Source organism: Pseudopodoces humilis, chromosome 12 (assembly GCF_049639895.1).
Source record: "Pseudopodoces humilis isolate 2021_Gansu_Grassland_sample_001 chromosome 12, ASM4963989v1, whole genome shotgun sequence".
Lineage (NCBI taxonomy): Eukaryota > Metazoa > Chordata > Aves > Passeriformes > Paridae > Pseudopodoces > Pseudopodoces humilis.
In genome coordinates, this window is record NC_142211.1 from 5702461 (window position 1) to 5728941 (window position 26481).

The 26481-nt window shown below is 45.5% G+C and overlaps 1 pseudogene; it reads left to right on the forward strand.

Moving 5' to 3' along the window:
* The window catches only part of LOC148183305 (uncharacterized), a 31507-nt pseudogene extending 10765 nt beyond the window's left edge, over positions 1-20742 (forward strand).
* The last annotated feature ends 5739 nt before the right edge of the window (positions 20743-26481 follow it).

Sequence of the window (26481 nt, forward strand, 5' to 3'; positions counted from 1 at the left end):
GCCGGGATCAGAGACTGGGACAGACGCAACCCACAGGGGACGCCAGGTAACCAGAAATGGCCTAGCGCAAGCCCGAGCTGGAATGCACAGACGGAGGAAGGCAGAAGGAACATGATGGATTTAAGGAGCATGATTATACAAGGTATAAGAGAAGCGGTCCCTAGGGGCCAGAACATTAGCAAAGTTTTCAAAGAGTGTCAAGGAAAGGAGGAACCACCCACTGAGTGGATCGAGAGGTTACGGCGAAGTTTACAGATTTATTCTGGGACTGACCCGAACTCTCCTATGGGGGAGGTTCTGTTAAAAACACAATTTGTTGCTAAATCTTGGGAAGATATTAGGAGGAAATTAGAAAAGATTGAGGGGTGGCAAGATAAAAGTCTTCAAGAGCTCCTAAGGGAAGCTCAAAAAGTGTACATGAGAAGAGAAGATGAGAAGCAGAAATCGCAAGCTAGAATTTTAGTAACAGCGGTAAAAGAAGTCCAGAAACAAGAACAGATGCAGGGTAAGTTTAAATCAATACCCGGGAAAGGTCGAGATTCTCACCGGGCAGCCCCGGCCCCATGGAAAGAACCCCCTGAATGCTACTACTGTAAAAAGGTAGGACACATTCAGCGAAAATGTAAACAAAAATTAAAAGATGAGAAAATTTTTCAGGAAGACTAGGGGTGTCAGGGGCTCTTTAATTTGGGGACCAGAACATCCAAGGAGCCCTTGATAAAGTTAAAAGTGGGACCCCAACGACAAGTGGTAAGTTTTCTTGTAGATACTGGGGCAGAAAGAAGTACTCTGCAAAAATTACCATACGGATGTGTGGCAAGCAGAGAAAAAGTTTTTGTAATCGGTGCAAAGGGAGACCCCTTTGAAGTACCTATAATAAAAGATGTGGAAATAGAATCTGAAAATAAAATTTGCTTAGGGAATTTGCTATTAGTAGAGGAAGCAGATTACAATTTACTGGGTAGGGACATGATTGTTGCTTTAAGAATAAATATCTTGATTAAAAACTCTGAATTGGTGGTAAAAATATTTAGGTTGACTCCTAAAGATGAAGAGAGAATTAACCCTAAAGTATGGCATTCAAAAGGAGAGGTAGGTAAGCTAGATATCAAACCTATCAAAATAAAAATCGAGAACTCCGAGGACCCTATAAGAATCAAACAATATCCCATCCCGATGGAAGGGAGAAGGGGGTTAAAACAAATAATTGATGACCTCATAAAAGGAGGAACTTTGGAGCCTTGCATGTCCCAACACAACACCCCCATACTGGCTGTAAGGAAAACGGATGGTAGCTTCCGATTGGTCCAGGACCTACGAGCGGTAAACGCTAGGACCCGGACTAGATTCCCGGTGGTGGCCAACCCCTATACTTTACTAAATAGACTCTCACCAGAAGATGTGTGGTATAGTGTGATTGATTTAAAAGATGCCTTCTGGACTTGCCCTCTGGATGAGAGGAGCAGAGATTATTTTGCATTTCAGTGGGAGGACCCAGAAACAAACCGCAAACAACAGTTAAGGTGGACGGTCCTCCCCCAGGGGTTTGTGGAGTCCCCGAACCTGTTTGGACAAGCTTTAGAACAAATATTAACCCAATTTACTTTAGAGGGCGATACAAAGCTTTTGCAATATGTAGATGATTTGCTAATAGCTGGACCAACTGAAGAAAGCGTTAGAAAAAGCACGATTGCCTTGTTAAACTTCCTAGGAAAGAAAGGTTTGAAAGTATCAAAATCCAAGCTGCAATTCACAGAGCCTGAAATAAAATATCTCGGACATTGGATATCCCAAGGGAAGAAAAAATTAGACCCGGAGAGGGTAGCAGGCATCCTCGCATTGCCTGCACCAAAAACAAAAAGGCAAATTAGACAAATCCTGGGGCTCCTGGGATACTGCAGGCAGTGGATTGAGGGTTACAGTGAAAAGGTGAAGTTTTTATATGAAAGATTAAACACTGATAGACTAAAGTGGACTGAACAGGACGATTCCAATTTTCAGAAATTAAAAATTGTCCTTATGACTGCCCCGGTACTAACCCTACCAGATACAAATAAAGAATTCCAGTTGTTTGTGGATGTGAGTGGACAAACAGCGCAGGGAGTCCTGACTCAGGAATGGGCAGACAAAAAGAAGCCTATAGGGTTTCTTTCAAAGATCTTAGATCCGGTCAGTCGAGGTTGGCCTACGTGTTTACAAGCAATTGTAGCAGTAGCTCTGTTAGTAGGAGAAGCAAAGAAAATAACTTTTGGGGCTCCTCTGGTAGTCTACACTCCCCATGATGTGAGAAACATATTGCAGCAAAAAGCAGAAAAGTGGCTGACTGATTCCAGGCTCCTGAAATATTAAGCCATCTTAATCAGTTCACCCGGTTTAGAATTAAAAACTACCTCGGCACAAAATCCTGCTCAGTTTTTATTCGGTGAACCTTTAGAGAAATTAGTTCATAACTGTTCAGAAATCGTGGAGCTGCAGACCAGAATAAGACCGGACTTAGAAGATCAGGAGTTAGAAGGGGGAGAAAGGTGGTTTGTAGATGGATCCTCGAGAATTATTGAGGGAAAAAGAAAATCAGGATATGCGATAATAAATGGTGCATCTGGGGAAGTTGTGGAATCTGGACCTTTGAAAGCAAGTTGGTCTGCACAAGCTTGCGAGCTCTATGCTCTCCTAAGAGCCCTCCGGAGGTTGAAAGGAAGGAGAGGGACCATATACACAGACTCACGGTATGCTTTCGGTGTGGTACATACTTTTGGAAAAATTTGGGAAGAGAGGGGTCTAATAAATACCAAAGGAAAAGATCTAATTCATGGGGAAATAATCAGACAGATTCTAGAGGCGGTCCGGGGGCCAAGAGAAATATCAATTGTCCATGTAAAAGGACACCAGACGGGGTTGCAGTTTCAAACCCGAGGTAACAACTTAGCCGATAAAGAGGCAAAACGAGCAGCCCTGCTTACCGTAAGTATTCCCGAGGTGACTCCGGAGGAATCCCCTGAAATCCCCATGCTCCCTTCAGAGAAAGAGATTGAAGAATTCAAAAAAATAGGAGGAGTCATGAAACAGGGAAAATGGTGGTTACCTGATGGGAGGGAACTGATCCCGAGGGGAGTGGCAAGGAGAGTGTTACAAAGGCTACACAAACAGACCCATTGGGGAACTCGGGCGCTAGCAGATCAGTTCCTGAAATTTTTTGGATGCAAGGGGATTTTTGAAATTGCCAAACAAGAGGTACAGGGGTGTGTGGTTTGCCAAAAAGTAAATAAATCCAACTCCAAACAAACCGTTTGGGGAGGGCGGCCTCTCTCATACCGACCATTTGAGAGAATCCAGGTGGACTTCACCGAATTGCCAAAAATCGGGAGATATAAATTCTTATTAGTAATAGTTGATAAACTTACGCACTGGGTAGAAGCCTTCCCTAGGGCAAGGGCTACGGCCCAAACAGTATCAAAAATTTTATTGGAAGAAATCATCCCTAGGTATGGGATAGTGGACTGTATTGATTCGGATCAAGGAACTCATTTCACTTCAAAAATTATAAAACAAACTTCAGAAGCTCTGGGTATCAGATGGCAATACCACACTCCCTGGCATCCTCAGAGTTCAGGACAGGTGGAAAGAATGAATCAGACACTTAAATCCCAACTGTCTAAACTCATGATAGAGACAAAAATGTCATGGATTAAGTGCCTCCCTCTTGCTTTACTAAATATAAGAACAATGCCTCATTCTGAAACGGGTCTGTCCCCTTTTGAAATGTTATACGGAATGCCATACAAACATAGAATGCCGGTGGGACACCCCCAAGTGGAGGATGTACAAATACAACCATATCTCATTGCTATCAACAAAAATTTACAGGAACTACGAAAAAAGGACTGATTCCCCAAAGCACCTCACTGGGATTTGCAATACACCAGATACAGCCTGGGGATAAAGTCCTCGTCAAAGCGTGGAAGGAGCTTCCCCTCAGCCCCCATTGGGAAGGACCTTTCCTGGTTCTCCTGACCACCGACACAGCTGTCCGGACCGCAGAAAAAGGTTGGACCCACTCATCTCGGGTAAAGAAAGTGAAGGAATACGACACCTCCAAGTGGAAAGTCACCACCCCTCCGGGAGAACTAAAGATCAGAATACAGCGTAACCACAAATGAACAGTAACGATCAGATAAGTTGTATACACCCTGAATGTAATTGTTTTCCGTTTATCCATTTCAAGTGCGCCTATTGTGATCAGATTTGGGTAACCCACTGTTTGGGAGGGTACAAACCTAAAGGATTGTGCACAAAGTGTCTAGAAAAAGAACAGGATTTGACTAGCCGTCTCTTAATACTTGCCACCAGGGCGGGATTGTTGGAACTCGACTCTCCTGAGTGGTTCCTACTTTTTCAAAAAGGGATAAGAGGGAAATTAGACTCCAAGGCAGAGGCTTTGGAAATTGAGTGCCGAAAGACAGTAAAAGTACCGTGCAGGACAGACACGATTAAGTCGTCTCGGTGGGCTACCTTTAAAAGGAGATACGCCATAAGAACTACAAGGGCCCCTGAAGAATATCCCTGCTGCCGGGAAGATGGTAATCCCCGCCGTATATTTTTATACGGGCGAAGGGCAAGGCAGAGGGATACACCGGTGGGGAATCCTGATGTTCCTGAATCTAGCCATGTGCTTGACCAAGGGAATGAGCCCCGAGGTGCCTCTGGGGGATCCTCCCCTAGAGAAGTGTAAACGGTGCCAGACCAACACAGATGCCGGACGAATAATCGATTGTCCTCCAGAACAACAAAGGGGGTTTTGTATTTCCAATGGCACTCAGTATAATCTATGTGAACTAAAAGGGGAGGTCTGGTGTTATCACCCAGCGGCAAGTCTTAAGGACGGGCAGTCTAAAACTCCTATAAAAAGAAAGACTGAAACTTCCCATTTCAGGTATAGGAGAGAAGTGGGAGTGATTTCCCCAATTCCAATTTGCAGTCAATGTAACAAAACGGTCTGGATAGGGGGGAAAAGACAATCCACCTTTTTGGCATATTATACGGTTAACCCTTTATGTTACAATAAAGCGAATTTGAAAATGTGTACCATGGGAGGGAAGGTATATTGGGAAGGAAGAAACTTAAAACATGAAGAAAAAGCTTTTTTTAATAATGAACCGATAATCCTTGATTTGTTAAAAAATAATGATGACCGGGTATGTTTGCAATTCGACCCAGTATTCTGCTTCTCCCGGGATGAGGAAGGGGTGGACCCTGAAAACAAAATAAAACAATTAACCCTAGAGTTAAGGAGGCGAGAAGCGGAGGCTCGGAAAAAGAGGCTAGAACAGGAAAGGCTTAACTCTCTTAGTGAACATTATGAGCAATTAGAGAAACAATACAGCAATTGGGGGTTGCCAAACCCCAACCAGAATCTTTTTATAGATCTAATGCAAGAAATAGCCACAGAATTAGGTCTATCTAACTGTTGGATCTGTGGCGGGTTAAAATCAGCTGAAAGATGGCCTTGGAAGGGAGAGGGACTTACCCCAGAGCAACTCCTAAAATGGGAAGGCTCTAAAATATCAAAAACAAAACAAAGACCAGAAGGATGGGTTATAGACCAAAGAATAATCGGTACTGTCTGCATTAGCAGAGAGGGGAAAGAATACACTGATTTAGTAGGCTATACCCCGTGTGTAAGCACACTCACGGTGAATTCGGAAAGCAAGACTAAAACCTGGCAACCTGAACCACCCACGGGCTATTGGAGTCGCTCCAGGGGGAATAACTGTGAATGGATGGAAATAATTGGACTTTGCTGGTACAAAAACTCTGGGGCCAATCCCTTCCATGAGCTAATAGGATTAAAGGAATATTGGGATGATCCGGCAAAGTTGAACAAGGGTTGGGAAGCTCCTGATGGTATATATTGGATATGTGGGAAAAAAGCTTATAGCGAGCTACCCAGAAAATGGAAAGGATCCTGCACACTTGGAATAATTCGGCCCTTTTTCTTTACTCTACCTAAAACAGAGAGTAAATCATTGGGAGCCCCTCTCTTTGAGACATTAAACAGACAAAGGAGGGAATTAAAACGGGAACTACCAATAGCGGGAGGCAACCAAAAGTGGAAAGAGGAAGAATGGCCTGCCGAAAGGATCATTCAATATTACGGGCCCGCTACTTGGGCAAACGATGGCAGCTGGGGGTACAGAACCCCCATTTATCTCCTCAACAGACTTATCAGATTACAAGCGGTGGTAGAGATAGTTTCTAACCACACTTCAGAAGCCCTAGAACTCCTAGCCAAACAACATTCACAAATGAGAGCTTTTGTGTACCAAAACAGACTAGCTCTCGATTATTTGCTAGCCGAGGAGGGAGGAGTGTGTGGCAGATACAACGAATCCGAGTGTTGTATGGAAATAGACGATTACGGAGAAACAATAAAAGGATTGGCTGCTGAAATTAAAAAGGTAGCTCATGTGCCAGTCCAAAAATGGAATTCAATCCTACAAGCCTCCTGGTGGGACCAGATATTCGGGCAAGGGGCTTGGTGGAAGAAGCTAGTATTTTTCATCACTTGTTCAGTTGCCGGAATCATTTTCCTTCCCTGCTTAATTCCTTGCTTCATCAGACTAATTCACTCTGTTGTGCAAGGAATGCAGATTGCCACACTTCCAATTGATCCTGAGAAAGCGCAAGGGAGACCTACTCCTCTCTCTAAACTAATGAAATTAGAGGAGGAAAAAGAAAACGAAAATGTGATTAAAGCCTTAAAGAAGTTTGAAAATAAATATAACCTGGCACAAGCATATAGTGAGAATTCGTTAACAGACTGGGAAGAAGATGAATGTGAGTAAAAAAATTATAGTCCTCCCCTGCAGAATTGGATGAAATAACACGAATTTTTAATGTAATGAATTATTAGGCGGGGGACTGTGAGAAATGAACTTGTAAAAATTCGTAAAAATCTAAATAAATGTATATAACAATACTATAAAATATAAAGTACAGTATGACACACAAGCCCTTCCCAGATCTAGCCACGAATTCCCACTCAAAGGATAACGATCCTAGCCGGCGCCCATCAACAAAAGAATAGACAGGACGCGGCCCATCAAGCTGACAGGAAAAAAAAAAACTCCTCAAACTGACAAGGACAGGCTCGGTGACCATCAACGGGGAAGAATAGGCAGGACACGAAACATCAAGCCAAAACGGAGAAGCACCGACGAGATATTCATCACCGGACCCGAACACCTCGCCTTGCGGGCTACCGTTGGGGAAAGCCATCAAGTAAACAAAAGGAAAAATCCAGCCGAAATATCCATCGGCTCCAACCCGGATCCAGCCATCCCATCCGGATGGCCTGAACCACAAGAGCCACTCAGAATTTCTTTACATATGAGGAGACTCGGTCCGGACGTCCATTCGACTCTATTCTCCAATGCCAGGAAATCAATTCATACGACAATCAAGGACTGTTGATGAATGGTGCCTGCCTGGAATTTGGCCTCAAGGCTAAAAATCCCTATAAAAACCCCGGACAGTTTACCCTCCTTCGTGGATTTGGGAACACCTATACCTTTGGGTATAGATCCCTGTCCACCCAGCGCTGCGCTGTTTGTTTTATTGTGGTTTTCCCTCATTGTTTATTTTTTATAAAAATTGTTTTATAATAAATTGTTTTTATTTAACCCAAATCTGCCTTTGCATTTATAACAGTTGGTTTTTTTGTCACTGTGACTGAGCTTTCCAGCTTGGCTTCTTTTGTTGCTCTGCTGTCGGGAAGCCCAGAGCCAGTGCGTGCCCCACCAGGACCCGGGACTGCCCTCGTTTCCCACCGGGGGGCTGCGCTGCTGCTGCCCTGCCCCTGCCGCGCTTCTACTGCTGCTCCAGGGTTTTTGGCTACACTGTAGTTGTTTCTCCCCTGCCTGCTGGGAGGTCGAGCTACAGCTGCAGAGTTTCTGATGCCTCTTGTTTGCTGTCCCTGGAAAGCCAGCCCTGCCGTTCCAGCTTGATGCTTCTGAGGTTTGCTGCTACAGCCCCTTTCACTGTCTAGAGGGGGCACCAGGATTGGCTGCCCCTGTGAGATGTAGGGGAAGGTTCCAAAATTTCAATATCTAGCATTTATTAATTTTTTTGTTGTTAATAAACGGGGTTTTTTCATTAACACCCCCTGGTATCCATTTCTCTCACTGGCAGAAGAAAAGGGAGTTATTGAAGCCCTTTTTCCTTAGAGGAAACACCCATTCCAGGGCGTTTTCTCCCGAAATTTCTCTCAAAACTGAGACACTCACTAGCAAGAGATAACTCATTAGCCAGACAGGCTGGCCTGGGTTATCTCATCAATTCATGTGAGGGGGGAGAATGTCTGGAGCTATCGCACCAGCTGATGGACAGAACAGATAAGCTTTTCTGTGGCAGAGGGAATGTCCAGCCACAAATCCCTATAGATTACCTCCAGCACAGACAATTCTCTCAGGTACTGGACACCTTGCTCCATGGCATTCCACCTGCTTGCGCACACTACTGCATCATCCTTGAGAGAATATCTTTCCCTCACACTTGACAGGTGTTGCCTCCAGAGGCTGAGAATATCTGTTCTATTCCAAATCCCCTTGTCAATGCCTGCATCCCATGACAGGGATCTCAGTTGCTTGGTGTACTGGTTATGCATTAATTGATAATTGGTGAGGAGGGAAGAAGCCACTCATGGAAAAGATGTTTCTGAGAAACTGCTAAGAGCTTCCTCTGCGTCTGGAAAAAAACAATAGCTGGCTAGCTCTGAGAACTAACAACCTATTAAACCATTTAGAAGCTGGGCTTGCCTCTGTGAAATACGTATTTTAAAGACAGGCAAGCCCAGGAAATCTCTCTCTTGCTTCTGGCCTTGAAAAGTAACTGGGCTCCGATTGGGCTGGCCATGCTCTGCTGCAGCCTCCCCTTTCCTGTGTGGCCTGGTGGGCCCAGGCCGGACCCCAACGGTGGCCGGGTGGCAGACAGGAGGCCACAGGGCCATGGCTGCTATCATCTCACTGACACTAAGCCTTGCCTCCACCACCGGCCTGCACTGAGCCGGGGTCCACTGGGCCCCGGAAGCGGCTCCGGGATGGGCCAGGCCCCCTCCACCTCAGCCCCCCTGTGTGGCCCCAGAGGCTGCCAGGCAGAGGGACAGGCCCAGTGTGGCCTGAAATCCATTACCGTGACTGCTTCGGCCACTGCCTGGCAGAAATCATCATGACCATCTGTCTTGGTTCTAGAAGACAGGTGTCTGCTAGGGAGAGCAGGAGCCTCCCTTGGGATGAAAGAATGTAGACCCCCTCCCTCCGAATTATTATAAATTTGAAATCAAGGGGCTTTCAGGCAGAGATCTGGGGATAGGAATAACAGTTCTTTACTAGTATAACAAGGCAAACAAACAACAATAACTACAGCATTATCAAGAAAACAGAAATAGGGACCCCGTGACAGCCTTCTCAGCTGAGACGGGAAAGGATGGAGGAGAGGCTTTGCTTCACAAACCCCCTCGGGCAGGCAGTCCCGGTGCTCCTGCAGGGCTCTGAGGAACAGCTGGCTGGAACAGCAGGGATGAGCTGAGATCCTGGGCCGGTGGCTGAGGTGTATCAGCAGCTCCGTGGCGGTGCCTGGCACTGCCACACGTCCCGGCAGGACAGGGGGTGAGAGGCCACCAACAAATAGGGGAGAAGAAGCAGCAGCTCCGTCTGGGTGATGGCGAAATTCCCTTCTCCCCACCGCAACAGCTCTGCGCCCAAATTGTTCTTCTCCGAAGCTGATGAAGCTCGCCAAACTGTCCCCGCCCTCCCCTTTTCCTGCCCCCTTCCCCCCCTGGGCCCAGCCAAACTCTTTGTCTTTTCTTAAGCACCCACCAAGTACCCGCAGTTAGGTTTTCCCTGCAACTAATGGGTAAAAATTCCACGGGCAAGCCAGAACTAAAAGAAGGACACCTAACCCCCAACAGGCACCCATGGAGGGTAGCACAGGTATGTAGAGAATATTTTAACAGAAGGTGGGCATGATAATTTCGTAAAAGCCTGTCTGCACAAACCAGCCTTTGGTATAAGTGGCGATATTGTTATAAATGCAAAGGCAGATTTGGGTTAAATAAAAACGATTTATTATAAAACAATTTCTATAAAAAATAAACAATGAGGGAAAACCACAATAAAACAAACAGCGCAGCGCTGGGTGGACAGGGGTCTATACCCAAGGTATAGGTGTTCCCAAATCCACGAAGGAGGGTAAACTGTCCGGGGTTTTTATAGGGATTTTTAGCCTTGAGGCCAAATTCCAGGCAGGCACCATTCATCAACAGTCCTTGATTGTCGTATGAATTGATTTCCTGGCGTTGGAGAATAGAGTCGAATGGACGTCCGGACCGAGTCTCCTCATATGTAAAGAAGTTCTGAGTGGCTCTTGATTTCATTGTGGTTCAGGCCATCCGGATGGGATGGCTGGATCCGGGTTGGAGCCGATGGATATTTCGGCTGGATTTTTCCTTTTGTTTACCTGATGGCTTCCCCCAACGGTAGCCTGCAAGGCGGGGTGTTCAGGTCCGGTGATGAATATCTCGTCGGAGCCTCTCCGTTTTGGCTTGATGTTTCGTGTCCTGTCTATTCTTCCCCGTTGATGGTCACCGAGCCTGTCCTTGTCAGTTTGAGGAGTTTTTGTCCTGTCAGCTTGATGGGCCGTGTCCTGTCTATTCTTTTTTGTTGATGGGCGCCGGCTAGGATCGTTATCCTTTGAGTGGGAATTCGTGGCTAGATCTGGGAAGGGCTTGTGTGTCATACTGTACTTTATATTTTATATCATTATTGTTATATACATTTATTTAGATTTCTACGAATTTTTACAAGTTCATTTCTCACAATATTGAGCTAATGTCCTTGAAACTCTCCTGAAGCAGAGAGTATGAAGAAAAACAATATCTTTTTGTACGGGAGAAAAAATGTAAACCTGTGTGTATTAGCCAATAGTAACTTGCTTAGCCCGCGGACCCTGTAAAACCCTATAAAAGTGTGCTAAAGATAGAAATAAACGACGTTTGCCATACTTCTGTGAAGATTCGGCTGAAGAGTCTGAGCGGGCTCTCAATACAGGTAAACCTGAAAGGGCACCCATGGAGGGTTGCAAGGGTAAAGCCGGGAAGGGGCCCCGGCAAAAGGGATGACAATCCCAAAATATCTCCAAAGAATCCCTTGGAGGAATGTGGAGTTGGTTTACTCATTTTCCCAGAGGTAATTAAGGATATAGATGCCCAAAGGGGGCAATAAGGGAAAATCGAGAAGGGGTCTTGACACTCCATGCCCAGGGGGGCAATAACGGGAGTCAAGAAGGAGTCTTGACAACAGGGCATAGACGAATCATGTTGTGTTGGAACAGAATTGGTTAAAGGGAAGCGTGGAGAGATATGGTTGAGGCAAAGACCAGGCATGGAGGTGCAGGACCAGGAGCACAGGCTGGGGTCCTGTGGGGCTGCTGGGACTCAGTGCTGGGCAGTTCCTGACCCCGCCAGTTCTGGGCAGGGGCAGCAGTGGTCGCTGGCCCCATGAGGCTGCGGGACACCCTGTCCACCTGTGGTGCTGCCAGCCATGCCCGTCGAGAGCGTGGAGGAGCTGTTTGGACAATGTGTCAGGACAGGGACTGGCTCTGGTATATGGTGTGTGGTAAATAAAGTGAGCACAAGGAGGAAAGGCGAAGGTGATGGCAGAATTTTTATGGCCCAAGAGGGAAAAACTGCAAGGCCCAAGGGGTCCCCGGGGACAGAGGGGATGGGGTTGGCCACAGGGAAGTGGCAGAGGCATTCTCCCTCTCCCCAGCAGGGGAGACCCAACCCGGACAGCGGTTGGGAAAGAATCAGTATGCTATCTGCAGGAAAGAGGGACACTGGAAATGGCAATGTCTGCAAAAACAGCTGGACTCTCAAGAGGAGGAAGTCCAGAGGATAATGGAAATGGATTGTTAAGGGTGCCAAAGGCTCTCATTGTACCAGGGACCCGCCAACCTGGAGCCTTTGTTAACTTTCAAGGTGGGTCTAGTGTAGAAGCAGGGCCTGGCGGCTCGGAAGATATCGGGATGTAACGGAAATGTAACGGAAAGATAGTAACCCCCCCTCCTCTTTAGTATGGTAATGACTCCTGCAATTAGCCAATAGCACCTAGCTGTGATGAAAGCAGATGGGAGTAACACAGTGAACCTAGGTTACAAAATGTCAAATTCTCCAGCAATAAACGCCATTTTGCCATCCATCACATTGATGCCTTGTGTGCGGAATGGACCAAGTGGCCTGAGTGTGGCTGCCGTGCTGCTCTTGAACCAGGGTGTCTGCCTTGCTTAAAAGGCAACAGTCCAGATCGAGAGGAGGTGTGTGTCCTAGTAAACACAGGGGCCTCTCGATCCACCTTTATTTTTATCCCTGAGAGGGGAAAATTGTCAAAAGTATTTTTGATTGTTCAAAGGAGTTGTGAAAATTGTGGTTTCTTCTGTAGGTTCAGAAGTTTGAACACATCTTTCTCTGAGGGAATTGTGGAAATTGTAGTAAATGAATTTGGGGATTTAATTCATTTGTCTACATGGGGTTTTGTGCAGAGCTGAAAGGCTCCTGTTTGGAGGGGACCACACCCCTCTGCTTTTTGTGTGTTTTGTTGTAAAAAGCCAGAATTGGCAGGTTTCAGTCCTGAAGCCAATTCTGAAACTCCTACCATGTGGGGAACCCCCCCACCATTCTGTGGTTTGTTGTGTAGAGCTAGAATTGGTAGGTTCTAATCCTAAGGCTGATTCTGCAGCTGCTGCCTTGTGGGGATGGTGGTGTCCCTATTGTTATAGATACATTTTATATTGTTGGCTTTTCGCAAATATTAAACTGAATGCTATGTGTATAAGAATGAGAAATTTTGTTGTATTAATATAGTTTTCTTTATTCCTGTTATTGATGAAATTTAGAAATAGTAGTATAATACATATATGTTAGGTTATGGCATAGTATTAAAATAAAAACTGCCTTTGTTTGTATAACCCAAAGACTGAGGAAAAAAAAATAGCTAGAGACTCCTGCATTTGTAAACTATCTTATCCAGATGAAGAGAGCAGTGGCCAGAACTCTGGGGGGAGGAATTTATTGCATTCCTGGTATCAGAGAATGTAAATCTCAATGGCGCCAAGAAGATTGATCTATTGGGAAGGGGGCAAGAGAAAACTAAACAGAAGAACACCAAAGATCCTAAGAAGAATGTATGAATATGTATGAGAATTTATGGATATGTAGTAGAGTTCTGTTTTTAAGGGACAATCCTTTGTTAGTAAGGTGTGCTCTCTTAGCTGAATGCAGAGACACCCGGCCGTATCTGTATACTTTACTTTATTTTTTTCTCCTAATTGGTTTTTTATTAAACTTTTAAATTCTATAAAAATTATGTGAACCTCGTTTTTCACACTATGCAGGCCTAGGTATTTATGATGCAGCTTCCTTTGTGGGGGCTATAGGAAAATTTTAGGGTAAAGTATTTTTATTATCTTTCCTTGGTTAATTTGTTAGTCACCTCCCTATGCCTAAGATGGACTTCATGCAAAAAAACTGGGACAGGGAGCAACTGGTTACCAAAAAAATGTGATTATCTTTAGGCAGTGGCATTGCTTGCTGCTGAACTGGATCATGTTTAAAAAGAAAATCAGTGGAACAAAAAGAGGGAAAATGGTAAAGCAGTTGACATGGACAGTCCTCCTGCAGGGATATACAGTCACTTGTTTGTTTGGGCAATCTTTGCAGAAAATATTAAGAGAGTTTACTCCACCCTCAGGAGTTAGGTTGTTGCAGTATGTGGATGTTAAACAAAGTCATGCTAAAGGAATTTTGGTGCAAGAGTATGGGGGAGCACAGAAGCCTGTTGCCTATTTTTCTAAACTGTTAAACCTGATAGCCAGAGGCTGTCCCCATTGTCTGCAGAACTGTGAAGCCACAGCTCTGATAGTGGCTGAGGTCCAAAAGCTGACATAGGGAGGGTATCTGATTGTTAAAGTTTCACATGAGATTAAAGCTTTGTTAACTGAGAGAGCCTCTAAGTGGATGACCAGCACTACGTTATTACAGTATGAATTTTTTTTAATGGAACAGGAAGATGCAGAATTTAAAAGTGGGGAAGGGTTTAACCAAGCTTCCTGTTTAAATGGCCCTGAAGCAGGGGGCCAAGAAGAAACCCATGACTGCATTCAAATGATAAATCTCCAGACGAGGGCAAGGGAAGATTTACAAATTTATGAGATACGCCCTGGCCTGAGGGAGAAAATGTGTTTATTGTTGGGTCTTCAAGAGTGGTAGAAGGGAAACAATTTACAGGATACTCTATTGTAAATGTAAAGCAATTAAAGGAAAGGGGAAGGTTACCACGGACCTGGTCAGCTCAGACAGCGGAGCTATGTGTGCTTGTGAGAGCCTGTGAATTATACCGAGACAAGACAGTGAATATTTTTACTGATTCTAAATATGCATACGGGGTGATACATGCATTTGGGAAACTATGGATAGAAAGAGGTTTATTAACCTGCAGAGGAAAGACGTTGGCTCATGAGAACTTAATCTCCTGCCTATTGGAGGTGGTGAATTTACCAAAAAGGGTGGCAATAATACACATCAAGGGGCAGCAGGCAGGGTGCTCGTAAGAGGCAATAGGAAACCAACTGACTGAAGAAGAAGCTCGTAAGGCTGCATTGTTGGCAGAAATTGTTGGAGTCTGAGGCAGGTTGCGTGCCCTTATCTCTGATACCTGGCTCTGACATCCAAGAAAACACTGAATTTCATATAACACCATGAAAACAACTGTTAAATAGAAAAGCTAAAAGTGTGGGTGTGTAAATTAGAGAGTTTTCTTAAGTCACGGGGTAAAAAATTAAAGTTTGGAGTTTAAACTAGTTTAGAGAACAGAAGTCAAGATGGAGGATTTAGGGTGTTGTTTCTTGTCCTTCTTCTTTCTTCTTCATCTTCTTCTAGAGGTTTTTGGGTAGTAGTAAGTGATTGGATAGAGAATGCCGCAGTGCAGCACACAGGTGTTGGGTCATTGGGTCACTAAGAAAAATAATTTACGTGTCTATTTTTAATTGGGTGAAAATGAGTATAAAGATAAAAGATTCGGGGCCATTTTACACCATTCGAACCAATTTGAACCAGGCAATGGTGGGCTGAACTTGAGCAGAAAGTCTGGGGAAGACCTGCCAAGTCTTTTGATAATATATTAATAAATAAGAGAAACAAGAGCCTAATGAGCCTTTGGAGTATCCTTCCTGACACAGAACTAAGACAAGCGAAACTCCCCCTGAGGGAGTATCCCAAAAGAACTCAGCCCTGAAAAGACTGAGATCGCGCATCAAGAAATCTCTAAGATCCTCCCCTTGCACCGCTGCCAGAGAAACTGTCTTTTCCACCAGAGGAACTTGAGATAGTTAAAAAGATGTGATGGATTGGCATTTAAGGAAAAAGTTAGGAACACCCACAGAAATTAAGTCTCCGAGAGAGGCTGCTGGGAGTTTCATCTCTGTTTGAGACCTGGCCAATAGCTGGCCATTTCTGAGAATTGACAGTATTGTTCACCATTGAAAAGTGAGATCAACTCTGTGAATACCACCTTTTAAACGTAAGCTTGGGAACTTCTAGCTTTCTTTGTTTCCGGCTTTGAAAGGTAACAGAACTCCAGCTGACTCCTGTTCCCCCCACCCCAGGCCCCTTTGGCCCGGCGGGGGGCTGGGCTTGGCCTCCCGCAACTCCCAGGCAAGGGGTGGAGCCTGCGGGGTTTCCCCCTGCCCCGGGCCAGGGCTGGGCTTCGCTGCAGCCCTCCCGTGAAGCCTTCCAGGTCATATTCCAGCAAGGTGGCTGTCCTGGGTTGATTATGATGTTAAATTGTATCCCCATTCGTCCACCTAACCCAGACACAGGTTTTGTATTCTTAAAATTCCATCTCAGAGTAAAAGTGAGTGGAAAAGAAGCACCGAGTCTGTTATCAGAGACTGTACTTGCTCCCCCCGCATCGGGAGTTTTGACTACAGCACAGACAGACAACAAGACACAGATCGCCTTGGCTTTCCAACTAGCCGGAGCAGAGAGGTCTTCCTGGACTGTTTTCTTTCCCTTTTTTGAAACAAATCGAACCTGCTCTGGACTGGGGACTCGGGGGAGCACCGGGAGCTTGCACCCGTGGACTACCGGGAGCCCAGCCTGGGCAGCGGCATTTTCCAGCGCCAGAGGGACTGATAACAGAGCGAACACCCACAGGAAAGAGACCCTCTGAAGTTTGTCATCTCTTCTGAAGGGCGAGAGGTTTTGTAATGTGATATCATTCATTTTTGTGCTGGGTAGTGCTGTGCCTGTGAAATAAACAGGTTTTTTCCACTTCTCTCAGAGAAATCTCTTCCCGAACCGGTTGGGGGGTGGGAAAAAAAAAGGGCCACGTGGGTTTGCTTCCCGGGGGGAGCCCCACTGGAGGTTTTCTCCCAAATTTTGCCCTAAACCATGACAAATACATTCATTGGCGCCCAGCGCGTGGCACGAGAGAGTGGAAAAACCCTGTACTGATTGTACTGAAGGGGCAATTACTTTGTATTGGGATAAGATAAAGCAGTCCCTAGCCATCCAGCCATGCTGCTTGAATTAATAATGTCTTTTGGGGTGCAGGCCTTCATGTGTTTCTGGTCGCTAGGCTTTTTTGAGGTTTTAATACCTTTATGGTCCCTTGGTTTATTTTCTTATCCACAACTAGCCCCGGTATTGTCCCTAACACATAGCTTTTACAGTAGAGGGGCACGGATTAGAATAGCTATTGGGCTGGGCCTAGTGATTATGATTTCCAAGAAGTTTATTCAGGTGCTGCAGTCTGTTCCAAATATAAAGGATTCATGGGTATGGTTATGCACCCAGTTTGTTAGAGGAGGAGCAGGGAATGAGGCTTTTCAACCTTTCCTTTCCTTCTTCTCCTCTGAATCGGTTACATCACTATTGGCGAGTGTTCAGTTTCCCCTGAATGTTAAAGAGACCATCTTTCTGGCATTTAATCTGGTAAGTTTCCTCTATACAGTCTTCAGCCTCTCTAGAATGAGGGCTGAGATTTCTAGAAGGACTGATGAAACCCCTGAACCAAGCATGGAAAGTCCTGAGTGAGGTGGAGAATGGGAGGATATGGGCCAAATCCTGAAGGAATTTTCTGACCCTGTAGTTTGGGACTTTCCACATGAACAAATTCTGAATCCAGCTGAGGTGGGGAAATATCTGAAAGAGAAGTGTCAGGATAATTCCAAAGAAAAAAAGATCATTGCAGTAAGCTGGGCCCTGGCATATGCGTACCGTACATTGCTAGATACTGTAGGGCAGCAAACAGGAGGAAGGGGACAGGGAGGTAAATCAACAACTACCCCAATTACTCAGGCTGCAGCCAACCTCCCAGTTACAAAGCTGGTAGCTAAACCGGACAGCAAGCCTCAACCAATGGCTGTTGCTACTAGCACAAGAAGTGGAAAGTGCACAGATAAAACCGATCGACCAGTGGATGATGATGATGATGATGCAGGAGAAGGACCCTCAACGCCTCCTGACACAAAACCAAGAGTCAAAGCAACTGGAACGAGATCAGAAGCTAATATTGAGTCTTTTTCTCTGAAAGATCTTCGTGGCCTGAGGAAGGACTACACTCGACGACCTGATGAATCTATAATTAGTTGGTTAGTCCGTCTGTGGGACGCCGCAGGTGAAGCTACAGTTCTAGATGGCACTGAAGCGAGGCATCTGGGATCCCTGTCACATGATCCGGTTATCGACCAGGGGATGATGAGGGGGGCTAACCCTCGCAGTCTCTGGGCACGGGTCCTTGAAAGTGTAGCCCAAAGATATCTGTGTGTAGATGATCTCTACATGCAGCAAACGCAGTGGAAAACCATCGAACAAGGGATCCAACGCCTGAGAGAAATGGCAGTGGCAAAGAGTGTTTTTTCAGATGACATACCAACTAAGAATCCAGACTTGGTGCCATGTACATCCGTGATGTGGCGAAAATTCGTACGACTTGGGCCACAAGAATATGCATCTGCTTTAGAAATGATGAAATGGGATGAAAGGGAGGAGACCGTGCTGGATATGGCGAAAAAGCTTTGAGCATACGCAGATGCCGTGCATGGCCCCACACATGCAAGAATTGCAGCTGTGGAAACACGTCTGCAGAAATTAGAGGATAAGATAGAGGAGAATCACAAGAAACTTAGAGATGAGATTAAAGAGGACCTTCTCCAAATCTCAGCAGTACAGATCAGAGGTCCTGGCACTCAACGCAGACGTTCCCCCGATCGGGAGAGAAGGTATACCCCACGAGCTGAGCTGTGGTTCTTCCTGCGTGATTGCGGAGAGAACATGAGGAGATGGGATGGGAAATCTGCTGCAGCTCTGGCACAACGGGTGCATGAATTGAAGGAGGAGAAGAGTCACAAAGGAAGTTCCACCAAAAGGGAAGCAGCTCCAGTTGCCCGTAGCCAGACTGCCAGGTATGATGACGATGACATGTCCGATCCCCTTGAAGGAACATCCAAGACATATACCAAAGGAAAGAAGGATAACCAGGCTTAGAGGGGCCCTGCCTCTAGCCAGGTAGAGGCTAGGGAAAATCGTGTTTTTTGGACTGTGTGGATTCGTTGGCCTGGCACATCAGAACCACAAAGATATGAGGCCTTGGTTGACACTGGTGCACAGTGCACGCTAATCCCATCAAGACATGTAGGGGCAGAATCTGTTTCTATTGCTGGCGTGACAGGGGGATCACAGGATTTTACCTTGGTGGAAGCAGACGTGAGCCTGACGGGAAATGAGTGGAAGAAACACCCCATTGTGACAGGCCCAGAGGCCCCATGCATTTTGGGCATAGATTACCTCCGAAGTGGGTATTTCAAAGACCCAAAAGGATTCAGGTGGGCATTTGGGATAGCAGCTGTGGAGACAGAGGGTGTCCAGCAACTGAACACCTTGCCTGGACTGTCCGAGAATCCATCTACAGTAGGACTTCTGAAGGCGAAAGAACAACAAGTACCAATTGCCACCTCGCCGGTGCACCGCCGACAATATAGAACAACTCGAGATGCTGTGATCCCCATCCACAAGATGATCAGAGAGCTGGAGAGCCAAGGGGTGGTCAGCAAAACCCACTCACCTTTCAACAGCCCCATCTGGCCTGTGCGTAAATCTGAAGGAGAATGGAGATTGACTGTGGACTATCGTGCATTGAATGAAGTGACTCCACCGCTGAGCGCTGCCGTGCCAGACATGCTGGAGCTCCAGTACGAGCTAGAGTCCAAGGCAGCGAAGTGGTATGCCACTATTGACATTGCTAATGCATTTTTCTCCATTCCCCTGGCAGCAGAATGCAGGCCTCAGTTTGCCTTCACCTGGAGGGGAGTGCAGTACACCTGGAACCGACTGCCCCAGGGGTGGAAGCACAGCCCCACCATTTGCCATGGGCTGATCCAGGCTGCCCTGGAAAAGGGTGAGGCTCCAGAACATCTACAGTACATAGATGACATCATTGTGTGGGGGAACACAGCAGCAGAAGTGTTTGAGAAAGGAAAGGAAATCATCCAGATCCTCCTGGAAGCTGGTTTTGCCATCAAGAAGAGCAAAGTTAAGGGACCAGCTCGTGAGATCCAGTTCCTGGGGGTAAAGTGGCAAGATGGACGGCGTCAGATTCCTACTCATATCATCAGCAAAATCTCAGCAATGTCTCCACCAACTAATAAGAAGGAAACGCAAGCTTTCTTAGGTGCCATAGGGTTTTGGAGAATGCATATTCCTGAATACAGTCAGATTGTGAGCCCTCTTTACCTGGTCACTCGGAAGAAGAATAATTTCCATTGGGGCCCTGAGCAGCAACAAGCCTTTGCTCAGATCAAGCAGGAGATCGCCCATGCAGTAGCCCTTGGCCCAGTCAGGACAGGACCAGATGTGAAGAACGTGCTCTACTCTGCAGCCAGGAACAATGGCTTGTCCTGGAGCCTCTGGCAGAAAGTGCCTGGGGAGACTCGAGGCCGACCATTAGGATTTTGGAGTAGAAGCTACAGAGGGTCCGAAGCCCACTACACCCCAACAGAAAAAGAAATTTTAGCAGCCTATGAAGGAGTCCAAGCTGCCTCTGAAGTGATTGGCACTGAAGCACAACTCCTCCTAGCACCCCGACTGCCAGTGCTAGGATGGATGTTCAAGGGAAAGGTTCCTTCCACCCATCATGCAACCAGTGCCACATGGAGCAAGTGGATTGCCCTTATCACGCAGCACGCCCGTATTGGTAAACTGAATCGCCCTGGGATTTTGGAGATAATTACAAACTGGCCTGAAGGTGAAAATTTTGGTCTCACAGATGAATAACAAGAGGAAGTGACAAGGGCTGAAGAAGCTCCACCATATAACGAGCTGCCCGCAGAAGAAACACGCTACGCTCTTTTCACTGATGGTTCCTGTCGCATCGTAGGGATGAACCGGAAGTGGAAAGCAGCCGTATGGAGCCCCACACGACAGGTCGCAGAGGCCACTGAAGGAGAAGGTGGATCAAGTCAACTTGCTGAACTCAAAGCTGTTCAGCTGGCCGTGGACATTGCTGAAAGAGAGAGGTGGCCAAAGCTCTACCTCTACACGGATTCATGGATGGTGGCCAATGCTCTGTGGGGATGGTTGGAGAGGTGGAAAGAGGTTAATTGGCAGCGTAGAGGAAAACCAATTTGGGCTGCTAAAGAGTGGAAAGATATTGCTACCAGGGTAGGGAGACTACCAGTGAAAGTCCGCCACGTAGATGCCCATGTCCCCAAGAGTAGAGCTAATGAGGAACACCAAAATAATAAGCAGGTAGATCAGGCTGCAAAGATACAAGTGTCAAAAATAGATTTGGATTGGGAACATAAGGGAGAGTTGTTCCTAGCCCGATGGGCTCATGATGCCTCAGGCCATCAGGGTAGAGATGCCACCTATAAGTGGGCACGAGACCGAGGGGTGGATTTAACCATGGACAGCATTTCTCAGGTTATCCATGACTGTGAGACATGTGCTGTGATCAAACAGGCCAAGCAGTTGAAGCCCCTCTGGTACGGTGGGCGGTGGTCCAGATACAAGTATGGGGAGGCCTGGCAGATTGACTACATCACACTGCCCCAAACCCGCCAAGGCAAGCACTACGTGCTCACAATGGTAGAAGCCACCACAGGATGGTTGGAAACATACCCTGTGCCTCATGCCACTGCCCGGAACACCATCCTGGGACTTGAAAAGCAGGTCCTTTGGAGGCATGGCACCCCTGAGAGGATTGAGTCAGACAATGGGACTCATTTCAAGAATAACCTTATGAACAGCTGGGCTAGAGAACATGGCATTGAGTGGGTGTACCATATCCCCTACCATGCACCAGCAGCCGGGAAAGTGGAGAGGTACAATGGACTGTTAAAAACTACCTTAAAGGCACTGGGTGGAGGATCTTTTAAAAACTGGGAGCAACATCTAGCAAAGGCCACCTGGTTAGTCAACACCAGAGGTTCTACCACCCGAGCAGGTCCTGCCCAGTCTGAGTCTTTACATGTAGTAGACGGAGACAAAGTCCCAGTGGTACATGTCAGAGGTCTGCTAGGGAAGACAGTTTGGGTCAATTCTACCTCGAGCACAGACAAACCCATTCGTGGGGTTGTCTTTGCTCAAGGACCAGGTTGTACATGGTGGATAATGCAGAGAGATGGAACAACACGATGTGTACCTCAGGGAGACCTGATCATTTGGTAAAAGGTTACTGCCATTGTCTGTACATTAAACCACGCAGACATGAAATAGAAGGAAATGTGTAAGTGTTGAAGGTATGAGCAAGTGAAAGATGGTGTTTTGAGTGAGTAAAATGAGAGAGTGGGGAATCCTGCAGCTCTCCAGCGTGGGGGTCTGGATTCAGTAGCTTAGTGTGGGGCGTGACAGGGGCATGATGGATATATTGCTTGTATTTTTTGGGTGGAACGGAGGGGAAGTTTCTATGTATGTAAATGTGTGCAGAGTTGGAATGTTAGTTTTGGCAGTAAGTCGACGATATGGGGATAAGGGGTGTCGTGGTTTTAAACTAATAACTAAGAAAATTACTTATTTCTTGCTGTGAGATATGGATTAGAACAAGAGCAAAACAGGCATAAAACTTAAAAGGAAAAAAAAAAGAGAAGTTTATTGACAAACTACAATAAGAACACCAGAATAAGCTTCCAGAAAAACCTTTTCATCCCCAGTCTACCCACTATTCCCTTGTTCACATGACAAAAGAGACAAAAACTTTGGAACTTTGATGGTTAAAACAGTCCCAATTCTTGCTACAGTCTTTTCACCAGTCTTTATAGAGAAACAGAAGTTTCTTCCTGTTAATTTATGGAGTTTCTCACAAGAAAAACTATTTTTGTTATAGTTTTCCATTGCTCTAATGTTAGCTGCCCAGAGCTGCTGTTATTAGAGCCCACTCCTCCCATTTTCACATCACTCTGAAGTGTGTATGGGCCATGAGTCTAGGGATGGGATTTTTAAGGATAAGTTATTCAAAGGCAAAAAGTCTTCTTCATCTGTTTCTGTGAGCTTCACTAGAAAACAGTTTTCTCATTGCCTCTCAAGGCTTCAAATCTTCCAGCACTTCACTGTACCATAATTACTCTACTTTTTTACTCAAAATTTACACTTTGAACACTCTATTCCTCCCTATATACTGTCATGAATTAAAGGAGTGTTTTCAAGACCTTATTGTCCATTTCCATAGTTTTAACAGAAAGATATTTCAGCTTAATTAAAGCATCTTCTTAATTCTCTACCTTTTCTGAAGCTTCTTTTCTTTCCTGTCACTGGTAGTTTATAAAGTCTCTTTTCATGTTGATCACTCTCTTTTTTCTCTGTCTGGATAAAAAGATTAATCCGCAAGTCTCATCTGGGAAATGAAAGAGTTAAAATCTTGCCCAGGCTGTTGTAAGTAGTTCTGTGGCCTCGGCCGGTGCAGGAGCTGGAGCCGTCTGCGATGGAAAGTTCCTCATGGCTGCTCTGGAGAGTGTAGGCGCCGCGCCCAGCCCGCTGCAGGTCTAGAGCCTCTCTCCTTCTTCACTCAGCAGTTTCTTTTCTGAATTTAGTTACAGCAAAAAACCTGCAGCCGAGCCAGAGATCGGATCGGCTCGGCCCGGCCCGGCCGGAGCCTGGAGAAAACTTTTTCCGCAGGGCCCGCATCTCCCGGCCGGGAGACGCTGGGCCCAGCCCAGTCCCCGCCCGGCCGCATGGCCTGGGCAGGGAACGGGAGGCCTGGAGCTCTGCCACCCTTCCCAGCCAGGAAACAAAGAGAACCAAGAGAGCTCTGGTTTTACACTTTAAGGTAGGGTTCACAAGTTGATCCCACTTTTCAATGGCTTAAACTGCTGTCAATTCTCAGCAATGACCGATAATTGGTCAGGAGAAAAGACTCCAGGCAGTTCCCAGCAACTTAAACTTTCTTAAAGGTAAAGTAACTCCATGACAAGGGGTGGAATGTCCTGGGTTGATTATGATGTTAAATTGTATCCCCATTCGTCCACCTAACCCAGACACAGGTTTTGTATTCTTAAAATTCCATCTAAGAGTAAAAGTGAGTGGAAAAGAAGCACCGAGTCTGTTATCAGAGACTGTACTTGCTCCCTCCACATCGGGAGTTTTGACTACAGCACAGACAGACAACAAGACACAGATCGCCTTGGCTTTCCAACTAGCCGGAGCAGAGAGGTCTTCCTGGACTGTTTTCTTTCCCTTTTTTGAAACGAATCGAACCTGCTCTGGACTGGGGACTCGGAGGAGCACTGGGAGCTTGCACCCGTGGACTACTGGGAGCCCAGCCTGGGCAGCGGCATTTTCCAGCGCCAGAGGGACTGATAACAGAGCGAACACCCACAGGAAAGAGACCCTCTGAAGTTTGTCATCTCTTCTGAAGAGCGAGAGGTTTTGTAATGTGATATCATTCATTTTTGTGCTGGGTAGTGCTGTGCCTGTGAAATAAACAGGTTTTTTCCACTTCTCTCAGAGAAATCTCTTCCCGAACCGGTTGGGGGGTGGGAAAAAAAAGGGCCACGTGGGTTTGCTTCCCGGGGGGAGCCCCACTGGAGGTTTTCTCCCAAATTTTGCCCTAAACCAGGACAGTGGCTGAAGCCATTTTGAGGGGGGCCCTGGCCCTAGGCAGGGCCGGGTCATGGCTGCTGACATCTTGCCAATATACCCCCCCCCCCATGGCCTGCAAAGATGGCTCCAGGCTGAAAAAAAGCAGCCGAAAAACGTCTGCTGCCTTCCAGCAGCTGCTGAGATGAAATCTGACACCATGAATACCTGCCGTGGCTTGGGCCAGATTTTAACCCTTTCACTACCCAGATGAGACCTGTAGACTTAATCTCTTCTCCAGAGAGAGGAAAGTGGGAGCGATCGACATGTAAAGAGACAGCATGAACCATCAAAGTCAGTAAGAGTCGAGTCTCACATGGAAGGAGAATGAGGAAATGCTTTAATAAGCTGAAATATTCTTTTGGTAAGGCCATGGAGATGGACAATAATGTTCTGAATCACTCCTTTAATTCATGAAAAGAGTATTAGGGGGGAATGAACTATTCAAACTGTAAATCTGAGCAAAGGTATCTGTTGATGAGCTAAGCAAATAGTGGAGTAGCTGTGATCCCATGAGATGCTAGAACAGAGAGAGAAAAGTGAGAGTTGATGAAGACCCTTGGCCCTCAGGGAGAAAAAGTAAAAACTCTGTTCCCAGAAATTATTAGAGACAGATGAAGAGAACCTTTTCCTTTAAATAACTCAACCTTAAAATAATACCCCTTGAATTCATGGCCCATGAACACACCTCAGGGTGGTGTGAAAATGGGAGGAGGACATAATGGCAGTTTTTTTCCAGGCAGCTGCTAATCATGGGACTGAAAAGCCATGAAAAAACTGTTTTCTCATGGAGAACTCTCCATAGAATGACAAGAGAAAACTTCTCTCTACAAAGACTGATGAAAAAATTACTGTATCGTTAGTACTGCTTTAACATCCCAAGTTTTGTCTCTGTGTTGTCAGTTAGCAAGAGAAAGGTTGAGTGGTGGGGAGGAAAAGTTTCTGGAGGTTTTATTCTCATTTCTTATTCTTGTAGTTCTACTAATAAACTTTCTTTATTCCTTTTAAGTTTTGAGCTTGTTTTTCCCTTCTCTTAATCCATATCTCATAGCAAGAAATAAGTAAGTATTCTAGTGATTTTTAGCTAATGCTTAAAACCCAGCACATTATTTGGTGTGTTGGCCAGGAAACCAAAATTGACGAATCGAAACTACTACAAACACCCTGGCTAAAGGATTTGTGTAGAATAGGTATGCATGTATTTGTTTTGATAACAATTGTATTAATTTTGATACCTTGTTTACTTCAGTGTACCCAGAGATTAATTAATAAAGCCATCAAGGGAATCTTTTTGGTAGAAAAGGAAGGGGGAGATATGGTAAAATCAGAAAGTACCTTGGACTGGACTAGCATAAGAAATCTGATAGCCAGGATGCCTTGGCAGGAGCAAACAGAGCTTTGAAGATTGCAAGAAGATTGAATCAAGCCTGGCAACAGGAAAGAAGATTGAATCAAGTAGAAGAGATGCTGCAAAAAATGTATGTTTGTATGTTTGCATGATGTTTAACCCAATCATTGTAGTAAAAATTTACTAGCTTTCCTAGAATGGTATATAAGCTTATGTAGCCCACAGTAAAATCGGATTCTGATCACCAAGTCAGTTGTCCCCGTCTCTCTTCATCGCCAATAATTGGGCATTGCAAAAATCAGATTTACAAATTGCATTATTAAATTATTCAAGTGTTTGTTCTGTCCACTTTTCAGGTCATGGGTTGTTGCAAGCAAAATTGAGCTTCAGAGAAAAGCCATATTAAGTGAAGTGCCTTTTGTGTTAATAGTATCAAAATGAGTTAGAATGTTTATGGATGTCGAATTTTAATTTTGCTATATTTAATTACATGTAAGTTTAGTGTTGGTAAGATTAAGTAAAGCTAAGTTTCACTATATTTAGGTCTGAGCATTCTTGAGTTAGGTTTTATCACTTTGGTATTCTTTTGAGGTTAAGTTTTGTTATTTCCTTCTGTCAACATTAATTTCTACCAGGTTTGAATATTGTTTAATTTAAATTGTCTCACATTTTGTTGAAAACACTTATCTAGACTGCAAAATATAGTTATTTTCACAGAGAGACGAGGACGACTATGATTGAGGTGACTGTGATGAAACACTTATGCACACCTGCTTGTGGATGGAGGGGAATGCTTGATTTCATCGGGGGTTCTATTGTTGCAATCTCTGCCGGTTTTGTTTTCTATAGGCAACACAAAAGAATAGTGACTGTTATTAATACTAGGAAGTTCAGAAGTTTTTTACCTTGTTTCATTTTTTGTCAGTGAGATGTGAATGTTTTGAAAATATTATCT